The following is a 12,361-nucleotide window of genomic DNA, read 5'->3' as shown; positions in this document are numbered from 1 at the left end:
CCCAGACTAAGGTAAATTAGGACAAACCAGTTCATCTTTGTGAACAATGTGCACTTGGTGCTGACCTGAGGATGCTTCAAAAGCCAGGGATGGGACACTAATACATAAGCATTGTGTGGAATTGGAGAAAGTCACCTAAACCAAACAATTGACAGAGGTAAAATAACATTTTCAAAGAATTTCAGTGACTTTGAAAAAATCCTTGTGACGAATTGTGTCAAACCACAACCAATTATCGAGAACAAAGAGCATGATTCATCAACAGAAAACAAGAAAAATAATGCCTAGACTACCTTCTGTAATTCATTTAACTCAAATGAAAAAGATAAAACGAAACTGCAACAACTTCAGGGAAGATACTGCATTTACTGTTGGCCCACTTCTACAAATCAGTGTCACTTTTTCTTGTGTAACACAACACAGTGGAGCCTAAAGGTATTTGTGTGACAGAACTGTAACAAACAATATCATACATAATTACTAATGTCCTTTATGTATTGTCTTGTCTTGCTAAGGTCCTGTCGAAAAACATCAAATCTACTTAAATAAGACAAAATTCTGTTTCAAGAAACAGGTGAGCTGGGGGACTTGTTTGACCGGGATCATTGATAGCCAGCAACCCCTGGAAGGTATCTCTGATGATGACCATTTGGACAGTTCAGATGGGGGACCGTTCCAATCCTCATTCAACATTTGCCATCCCCAGACTGCAGGGAATATGTAATGTTGTCAGTCATCTCTTGCACTCCCATAATTCAAATGATGTGATGAACAATGTTCTCTAATACAGCAACATAATCATCTTCTAGAGGCAGATGATCACCATAGCTCGGAAGGGATAAGATGAGATGAAGGTCAGCCCGCTACATCTGCAGCAGCTAGAATGGAAGATTGTGTCACTAATCCAGGCCAGAGGACTCAGAAGCTGGGCATGCATGAGAAACTGGCCATGGAATTTCATGAGCGCAAACTAATGTATTTAAAAGAAAAGCATGACATGAAGATGCAAATCCCTCACGTTGAGTTGGCTAGGAAGGAGGAGGCGAGAAACATGAAGCAGAGTAGTAAGAGTGTTCTTCTTGAACCAGCACTAGTTCGGTGTCCCAATGTTTCCATTTGTGAATTAAAAACATTTTTGTTACCAATCCATTGCTATGTTTTGCTTCAATCACTTGAGCTATCTTTGTTGTGAGAAGTGCTGCATAGAAAAGCATCTCTGCAGACTCGTCCATTTCTGTCAATGTCTGCCTCCACCGTGGGAACATCTGGGTCGTCCTCATCTACAATGCGAGGATCTGAGCAGCCATGCTGTTTGAGGTAATTGTGAAGCACTGCTGTTGCAATTATGGTAATGTAGCATCTTCTTGGTTGAAAGCGCAATGTGTTTCTGAGACACTGGAAACGACTCCATATACAACTTCCATATATCAAACTTGCGCTCCCACTACACCTCCGGTGGGTAAATGAGCCTGGTTGTACCGTTGTTGCTCATGTCCCATTGCATGAAGATGGGGGTTGAACAAGAAGTTGGTCTGTGCGTACCCACTGTCACCAAGTATGTTTCCAGTAGGTTTTCCTCCTTCAAGCTGAGCTTACTAAGAGGAGTTTTGGAAAATCATGTGTTGTACCTTTCTAAAATGCAACAATGTTGGAGAACAGCAAATTGGGAGTACACAAACTTTGTACATTCATTGACAACCAGTTTTTCCCCCTGTACTCCTCAGCATCTGCTGTAGAGGGACACTTGATGGGAATATGACATGCATCTATACAGCCAATGACTCCAGGGAAGTTCCCATACTCATAGAAGTCTAAATTGTCATTGGCTTGGGCAGCAGCATAAGGGAGTTTGACATAATTATCTTTCAGTTCACATATGGGATTGCAGACGTTGTGGACTATTCTGCATATAGTCGGTTAATTTACACCACACAAAATCTCCTGTTTGATGATGGAAAGTTCCAGATGCCAAAAACCTCAAGCTGATCAGTACTTGTAGTGAAGGAGGGATGGGATTTCCCCAAAGAGAATCAGATGAAAGCCATGGCTCAAGCAAAACAAATAATGTCAGGTGCATTTTCTTTGTACAAATTGATTCGATCGAAGTCATTCAGTGGGTTGCTCCTGTCTATAACCACCCTTCTGTCTGGTCTTGGTGGTGCTCTTTGATCACAATTTAAATAGTCCAGGTAATCCATTTTCCTACATTGTCATGGTCAACCTGAGGGTCAACATCCATTTAATCTGAAGTTAAACCTGCCTCTGGCCAGGTTTCATTTAAACCTTCACTTAGATCTACAGTGCCTTGCGAAAGTATTCGGCCCCCTTGAACTTTGCGACCTTTTGCCACATTTCAGGCTTCAAACATAAAGATATAAAACTGTATTTTTTTGTGAAGAATCAACAACAAGTGGGACACAATCATGAAGTGGAATGACATTTCTTGGATATTTCAAACTTTTTTAACAAATCAAAAACTGAAAAATTGGGCGTGCAAAATTATTCAGCCCCCTTAAGTTAATACTTTGTAGCGCCACCTTTTGCTGCGATTACAGCTGTAAGTCGCTTGGGGTATGTCTCTATCAGTTTTGCACATCGAGAGACTGAAATGTTTTCCCATTCCTCCTTGCAAAACAGCTCGAGTTGGATGGAGAGCATTTGTGAACAGCAGTTTTCAGTTCTTTCCACAGATTCTCGATTGGATTCAGGTCTGGACTTTGACTTGGCCATTCTAACACCTGGATATGTTTATTTTTGAACCATTCCATTGTAGATTTTGCTTTATGTTTTGGATCATTGTCTTGTTGGAAGACAAATCTCCGTCCCAGTCTCAGGTCTTTTGCAGACTCCATCAGGTTTTCTTCCAGAATGGTCCTGTATTTGGCTCCATCCATCTTCCCATCAATTTTAACCATCTTCCCTGTCCCTGCTGAAGAAAAGCAGGCCCAAACCATGATGCTGCCACCACCATGTTTGACAGTGGGGATGGTGTGTTCAGCTGTGTTGCTTTTACGCCAAACATAACGTTTTGCATTGTTGCCAAAAAGTTAAATGTTGGTTTCATCTGACCAGAGCACCTTCTTCCACATGTTTGGTGTGTCTCCCAGGTGGCTTGTGGCAAACTTTAAACTACACTTTTTATGGATATCTTTAAGAACTGGCTTTCTTTTTGCCACTCTTCCATAAAGGCCAGATTTGTGCAAAGGCCAGATTTGTTGTCCTATGGACAGAGTCTCCCACCTCAGCTGTAGATCTCTGCAGTTCATCCAGAGTGATCATGGGCCTCTTGGCTGCATCTCTGATCAGTCTTCTCCTTGTATGAGCTGAAAGTTTAGAGGGACGGCCAGGTCTTGGTAGATTTGCAGTGGTCTGATACTCCTTCCATTTCAATATTTTCGCTTGCACAGTGCTCCTTGGGATGTTTAAAGCTTGGGAAATCTTTTTGTATCCAAATCCGGCTTTAAACTTCTTCACAACAATATCTCGGTCCTGCCTGGTGTGTTCCTTTTTCTTCATGATGCTCTCTGCGCTTTTAATAGACCTCTGAGACTATCACAGTGCAGGTGCATTTATACGGAGACTTGATTACACACAGGTGGATTGTATTTATCATCATTAGTCATTTAGGTCAACATTGGATCATTCAGAGATCCTCACTGAACTTCTGGAGAGAGTTTGCTGCACTGAAAGTAAAGGGGCTGAATAATTTTGCACGCCCAATTTTTCAGTTTTTGATTTGTTAAAAAAGTTTGAAATATCCAATAAATGTCGTTCCACTTCATGATTGTGTCCCACTTGTTGTTGATTCTTCACAAAAAAATACAGTTTTATATCTTTATGTTTGAAGCCTGAAATGTGGCAAAAGGTCGCAAAGTTCAAGGGGGCCGAATACTTTCGCAAGGCACTGTATATGAACTCTAATCGTCCTTCTGGAAATCAGACTTTTTAAATCTAGACTAGAGAAGATCCGAGACTATTTTAAACCATGTCTGAGAAATGCAATTTTATTTTCAGTTAGTCCAGTTTAAAAATGCAATTTAGTCTAGGATTAAGATTAATCTGTGTCCGTGACACAGCCCCGTATTGTCAAAGGCTTAAGCCTGGGATTTCCCCCGAGAACGGACAAAAATGCTATAAATACATGCAAGTCTTAATTATTCATCCAAGTTAAATCACCGCCCCCGCGCCTCATCTGGAATTAATTTGCACCTGCTCTCAGTCCATAAAGTACAAAGCGGGAGGCACACTGCTGAGTGGAATCGGTGATAATATATGGGGCCCAGTCTTCCCTAGGTTCAGCACATAGCACACAGACAGAGACTAAGCTCATCTGCGTTAGGGGAGATGATTATTTGCCTCATCAACTGCAGAGTATTGATGAAATGTGGCGAGAAGTGTGAAGTTGAACCTCAGTTGTCTGTCAGCGAGGATATACTGTACTCCCCATGATACATACAACCCCTCCTGGCAGAGAGGACGGGAGACGGATCTGACATCATGGCTTACTGGGAGATCTAGCACAATGATTAGGCACAGCTGCTGTAGTGCCATCTCACTGGAAAATATACTGTGTCACTGAATTTCCGAGGCGGTGGAGAAGTCTGAAGCATGAAAGTCAGTCAGAGATGATTGTGGCATGCTCCACCCTTTTCAAATGAAGATACTGTCAATTAGTAAGTGTTGCAGACTCATATAACTACAATCCTCAGAAGGAACAGAAGATCTAACTATTTTATCTTGAAAGTATCTGTTGGGTGTCAACCCACTATTTATCGGTAAGATTGGCATGCTCTAAATGCCATGCCCAAACGTTCTTAACATGTCCTCAGCTATACTGTACACAATAGTTTTATGCCTAACCCTAAAAAAAGGGTATAAAAGAAGCTCTAAAACAGATCTAACAGTTGCATTACCAATCACCTCCATCCCCAAAAGCCGTCCAAGTAAATTGTTATCGGTCAGTCTCTTGGTGAGGCCTTGCATGTTAATTCACTCTCACAAAAAGTCCTTATAGAAACCCATGGTCCAGCAATTAGCTGCCACCATGTAATGTAATTGAAGAGCCATACTCCCAAGCCTTGTGTTTCAAATACCAGGTGCCTGGCTTGAATGTTTTCATCATTATGTTATTTATTACCATGGAGAGCTATGGTTATTGGCAGTCATGGGGGTCATTGGTAATTAAGGTTCTGGTGTTGGAATGGCCATTGAGGAAAGTTGAAATTGCAATCAAATGCACGAAATACCCGTGCATATTTAATGCATTGCTTTCCCTTAGTAATGGCAGGGGATGACAAATAGTCTCAAATCTGCAATGTAATCGTTATCTAGAACACTTATTCTGTGACTTTTTTTGCTACTGTATATTCTATAGAAATGTATACATTTTTTCATTTTCAATGCTGTGCTGGCTCCAGGTAACGCAGATTGTATATTGACTATTAAAAGGCCCAAAAGAGTGGGAATTCATTTTTTTCTACTGAAAAGAAGATGACCAGAGCTTACCCACGATGTTGAACAATGATTGAAGTCACTGAGTCATAGTTTTAGTCAGAATATGGTATATTTGAGCGTGAAGTGGCAATGCTGTGTGTTTCCGCTATGATGTGACGTACTAATACTTTTCAGTCTACATTTATTTTCAGGGCTGGGTTCTATTAGAAAATTACCACCCACCAGCATGGCATTGTTTAGTAATCAGAAACAACTGCAAAGTTCTTCCTCTTAGTTCACTAGCACACGGTAAATTGCCGTGTGTGCGGGTGTGCTGGCAGTATAGCATCAGTTTGGTTGTGCATCAATAATTCAGTGTAGCAAGTTTGTATGAAGGTCTGGTTATTAAATGGGTCAACAGTTTAATCCAGTCTCCAGTTCATTAATTTCTTTACAGGTAAATAGCAATATGCTTTAAACCACTCTGGGGACAAACATACTTTTCTGCTGTGTTTCCAATCATCCACATGGCTGGGAGAACCTATTCAAGTAAGTAAATACATTTTTTTTTAAAAATCAAACAATATATTATTAGCTGACTAGCTATATTGCAGGCTAACTCAAATCAGCTGCTAACATAGCTAGTTAGCTATCTAGCCAACTGAAAAACTGAATAGCTAGCTAGCTAAATAAATTAAATATAACCAGCTACCTAACTTCAGAATTAGCCAGCTATCTTGATGTATTTTCATTGTAAAAAACGAACTCCAAATGCATTTGTAGGTAGCTAGCTAACAGCCATGGAAGAGGGTGAAAGGATAGCAGCTCCAATTGTCAAAGATAGTAGGCTATTCTGGATAGGGCAAGTACTTTTGTGTAGTTCCAGTCCCTAGAACGAAGTGTGGACAGAGATAATAATAACATAATATTCACTGCCGTCTAATTTGAGTATAATGAAGTCAGTTTCTTGTGATGTTTTCTGTCCTCAGATACAGAGAGCCGTGAAAGCATGGTATGCAGGTGAAGAGGTCCCAATAAAGAGCAGTGGATCTCAGTCCTGGTCCTGGGGATTCAAAGGGGTGCACATTTTTGTTTTTGCCTTAGCAATACACAGCGGATTCAAATGATCAAGTCATCATTAAGCTTCAAGTGGTATTCATGTATTCATTTGTGATGCTATCCTTGATATGATCAAGCTGTGTGTGCACATGCATCTATATATCCAATTGTATCATGATTTGTTAGAAGAGATATTATACTGTAGTAATCCACAATGACCTGGTGATGTAAAAGCCTAATAATGACATTTACCTTCCATATTCCTACAGATACCTTGTGGGGGAATACAGACATGTGAAGTCTACCTGTGTACTGCATAACTTCATGAGGATGGACACGAGGACCAGGAGGGGACCTGTAATTCTCCACTGTGTACCAGAGGAGAGGTTTGATGCACTGCAAGATGTTGCAAGGATGGGGGCCAACAACGCAGCATGGGAGGAAATCCGTGTGGAAGATCTTCACCTCCTACTTCTTCGAAGAGGGTGCTGGTCCCTGGCAACACCATAAACTACACTATGCACAACCAAAAGCTTGTTTAATCGCCACCCACAATGTAATAAGAGTGTTCTTTCATTTACTTAGCTATGTCAACTGCAGTTATTCAATTCCCATTATCTCTCACTTTGATTTTTTCTTCTCGGGTGAGGGTGATGTCTGTACAAAAACAAAAGAGGCTCTTTTAGGAGTCACATCTTCTTTTTTTTTTTTTTTTTTACAATTAGACACCCTACAACCCACACATACACACTTGTGTGTCAGTCTGATTGATGGATTGTGTTATTGAGTAAGCAGGCTCGGGTGTATAACTCTGGCTTCCACCTTCAAAGAATAGGTAAGAGGACCAACCATGGAGAATAGTAAGACACTCAAGTATTTATATTTCTTTAACTACGCTATATTGTTTGTCCTCATGTGTCTGTGCATGTTTAAGTATAAATTACTCTGCAGCCACAGTGTGGACACCAGGTGAGGCCACACACAAAGAGGTCTCTTTAACTACCTTATTTTCTCAATAACAGTCTCTCTCCTTCACTTCATCCCTCTCCCCCCTCTCCCCCATTCTTCTGATCAGAGGTGAGAGGTCACTTGGTCGGGTCAACAGGAAGTATTATTAAAGAGGCACTTTACATTGAAATACAGATGAAGATGTAGAAGTTAATGATACAAGGTCAGTTTTGTATTTCACTTCCTGATGATTATAATGACTGACAATGATAGAATTAAAAACACACGAGGCTTTTAATCATGCTCTCTCTCCATCTGTCTCTCGTTTGCAGGTATGTTGTGATGTGAGAGAGGATGCCAAGCCCCAGTCCTGTCATCGCCACCTGACCCTCTAAGATTAACCTTGGGCCAACTGGGGGCCCAGGGCTGGTTAGGAGACACTGCTAGAGACACTATTATGTAATCATGATGACCTGAGAGAATATGAAGTTTAGTAGAACTGTAAATCATTAATCACATGCTATCTTCCCTGCTCCTCTGTTCTTATCTTTCCATTTCTGTATTTGACACTCTCTCACACCTCTCTCCCCACCTCCTCTTTCTTCCACTGTTTTTTTAGTGCACACCAGATGTGTATTAAAGTATATATTGAACTTCCTTTATAATAATACAATTATAATATGTATAATGCATGTATTTTTGTATTTAGAACACTTGTATAATGAACTTCTTTCAATAAAGCTTCACATTCACAAAGGTTCACATTCTCTACTGGTTGAAATGAAGTCTCTCGTTTGATGAAATACTACACCTATCCTGTGTCATCGGATCAATGCAGATGAAGGAAATTAGTTCTATTATATTCCAGAGTTACAATGTGTAACCATTAATGTCCCAGGACCACGATGGGTAAACACTGTTGAAGTGTATAATTGTAATACACACATGCTGACTCAGCATCATTCAAAGACTGGAGTTTGATACTCCTGGTATTGAATATGAATGAAAAAGATTGCCAAAGACATTCCTACATGGACCGCACATTTATTTTGCCAAGGTAAGACTATACGATGAGTGAATATATTCAATGTACAGGCTACAATGTGGGGAACTCATGCTTGGTAATATAACTACATGAATATATGATTTGCTTCCTTGGTACAATAATGTTATATTATATTCTACTCAATCCATAGGCTTCATTGATGCCATTCAGATTGTATTGAAGTCGATACAACCGGCTATGATAGCTGAGGTTCATAGCTAGCTAGCTAATATTGACATTATAATATTGACGTGTAACAGTCATTTTCTGCAATTTCTTGGGGATGAATGATTAACTGGTGGAAGCAATTAACCTGTCTACGATACTGGTTCCCAATTGGGGATCAACCCTCCCACGTTCAGCTGAAACGGTGGCGCATGGAACGCAAAAATATTCTTAAAAATATTTAACCTCCACACATTAACAAGTCCAATAGCTCAAATGAAAGATAAACACCTTGTTCATCTAGCCAGCAAGTCAGATTTCTAAAATGTTTTACGGCGAAAACATAGCACATATATATGTAAAACCACCACCAGACACAGCTCATTTCAATAGCCAAAACATGCAATCAACAAACGCAGGATTAAAAAATAAATCGCTCACTAACCTTTTGAAAATCTTCATCAGATGACAGTAATATGACATATTACACAGTACATATTTTTTTTTTTTCAATAATATGCCATTTATATCCATAAATGTCCATTTACAGTGAGTTCACCTTCAGAAATTACTCAAAAATGCCCGCAGGAAATCTATGTAGCGCGGCAAGATAACGTAAATAGACATCATAAACTTTGACTAAATATACATGTTCTACATATAGTTAGAAAGATACACTGCTTCTTTATGCAACCGCTGTGTTAGATTTATTTTTAACGTTACAGAAATCGCACACTATTCCATATGCTGAGACAGCGCTCAGTTCCAAGCTACATTTCCACGTAATGTTGGAGTCAACAGAAACACAGATTTAAGCATAAATATTCCCTTACCTTCGATGGTCTTCGTTCAGAATGTTCTGGAAGGCTTCATACTTACCCAATACATCGTTTGGTTTCAAGTCTTGCGTCTTTGTATTAGCTACTGCTAATAACATCAGCTGAAATGCACCCAAAACGTCCTCTGGTCCGGAAAAGTTGAGCATCAAAACTTCAAAATTACACATTATATGTCGACTAAACAGGTCAAACTAAGTGCAGAAGCAAGCTTTATGATGTTTTAGACACGCAAAACAAACTTCAATTCAATCGGCCATCGTCTGCCCTTCTCTTGAGTGCTGGAACAAAGGAATGGCTGGGACCAATTCGCGCCCATACGCACAGCCCATTCTCTCGTGGCACGCACTAATTTCACTCCCATAGGGTCAATTCTCGCGGGATTTGAACGATTCAAAGCTCTAATGAAAGAGGACATCTAGCGGAAGAGATAGAAAGTGTCCCCAGAATCATAGCTGGTTGGGAAGGGTGGGGGCCATGACGTCAAAGTTGCTCCAACTTTCATGGCCACAAAAACTAGTTTGGAAGAATGCCTGCCCTGTGAGTTCTGCTATACTTACAGACATAATTCCAACGGTTTTAGAATCTTTAGAGTGTTTTCTATCCAAAAATAATTTTTATTTGCATATATTAGCAATTTTTGACAGATTTTTTTTCCAGTTTACTAGGGGTACCCAATCTCTCCAAAGGGGGCGTATGTCTGCCATATCCTTAACAGGGTTTACCACTGTTCTGAAATAATATTTATACCAAACGTTTTGGGGCCATACACAGATCAGCTACCTAGCTAGCTACACATCCATAGGCATACAGGTATTTTTATCCTCCACTAAACAATTAGCAAGAACATAGTTAACTAGCTAGCTATGTTACTTCAGATGCATTGCAAATACCAGCAAGGCAAGCTTACAAAATTTTACATTCAATTTGCAGTAGCTAGATTCACAACCCCTGTTTCACAAGATGACAGCCTGGTTTGCTGGTTGTCTAAGGAGTTCCTAAAACATTAAACAACACGAATTACAAATTTCATACTCATGTCAAAACACCCATAAAGCTAGCTAGCTAGATGGCTAATGTTAGCTAGTCAGCTAGCTTTCTAAAAAGCTATTTTTGTGAATTAACTTTATGAAAAAAAATGAATTAACTAACATATTCCTCTTAACTGCACGTTTTGCATGATTCATTATGACGTTAGAATTACTTGTATTTGCTTCCATCCTGGAATATTTGTGTTCCAGCTTTGGGTTGCATAGCATCAAATTCGTCATGGGAACCACTCGATATGATTGGTCATTGCCCAGCGCCGCTGGTGACTTGCATGAAGTTTGAAATGCTGAACTTTTTTGCTGCCTCCCACACCACGTTCATGCTGCCCAACGGTCCTCGCCCACTCCGCTTCTCACCACTTTCCTTCCATTGAAAATTAATGGGAAACAGTATTTCACCCCACGGTGCCGCCCTAAGTGTACATGGGCAGTAAGCCAAATAGGTTTTCACTGAAGCCTACACTTGGCCATCTAAACCATGGAGCAAATTAAAATAGGGGGTGCAAACGTATGTTTTTGCTCCTCCACTTTACTACACAAAAATTAAAATAAACCATTGGAACATTTTTACAATTTTCACTTATTTTTGAGCTAGTTTGTATTCAAAATAAATATATGACCATTTTATAAATGTTATAATTGCGTGATGATTGCATTTTGAAACCCTGTTCCCCCCATCACCTCAAGATGAATGGTTTTGACCCTTTAAGTCATTGTAGCCTGTACCTTCCCCTGTGAGAACCATGAAGCAAGGGCTGAATTGGCTTTGCTGTACAGCAGCCACTGAATGTAACCTGGTCTCCAAGCATTTCAAATTATTCTATACACAAATCTGAGACAACCCATTTAGTATATGTTAGGCGTATGTTGCACGTCACTACTTTACAATTCACATTTGAACGTAAACATTTATTTTTTATCAAAATGCATTTTTTGGTAGAAATGCCTTCTGGAACATATGAACTTTCATGTGCCTTAATAACAAACTTGTATTCCATCCATAAATATGAATACAATTGTAAGTTACGATCCTTGTTGGCTTAGCCAAAGAAAAAGTCAGGAACCTTCCCACTAGCCATGATCGTCTGAAATAATGGAAAATTGGACATGCCGGGAGATGAGTTTGGATTGGTCTGCAATGTGAGATGCTCAGTATGTGTTGACAGTCCTTTCTACTGCACCGTTTTTTAAAGATATAACGTTAGCCATCGAGAACTACAAAGGTTTTGCTACTTTTCTCAACAACATTGATGCCCTGAATTTAGCAGGGGCTATCGACAGATCAGTAGGAAAAAGTGATGGGCTGCTTTCTGCACACGCCACATTCAGTGTGAACCGGAGTGACTTGACATAAAGCTGGCCAAACAAGATGTAGCATCAAACAAAACCGAGTTAGATGTTTCCAGTCTGCTGCAAAGTGTTCATCCGTGTATATAGGTAAGAATCTAGCTACATTTTCCAGATAAGACTTTCAATTTTTTCAGAAAGTATTTTTTATTGCAAATTAAAATGTACTGTTAGTTAGCTAACAAACGTTAGCCTGCTGGTTAGCTAGCCAACGTTACATGTATGATCTGTGTAGTAATATTATTTGAATCAGAAATCCATTTGCAATGCTAGTTATAGCCTAATGTTAGCTAGCTATTGAACCTAGTTTGTTAGCTTTAGCTACCAGCAGATTCTTACTACAGCTATGACACTGTTTGTTTTAGATGTGGCTGGGGGGTGGTTATAGCATTTCCTTCACATGACCCATCAATTTAGACACGTGTGTTGGGTAAGGGTCATCTGTTTTGATATTGCTTCTATGCAAGTATGCAAGTACT

The sequence above is a fragment of the Oncorhynchus mykiss genome, chromosome 24 (assembly GCF_057628025.1).
Source record: "Oncorhynchus mykiss isolate SJ-2025 chromosome 24, ASM5762802v1, whole genome shotgun sequence".
Lineage (NCBI taxonomy): Eukaryota > Metazoa > Chordata > Actinopteri > Salmoniformes > Salmonidae > Oncorhynchus > Oncorhynchus mykiss.
Note: the sequence above shows the minus strand (reverse complement) of the source record.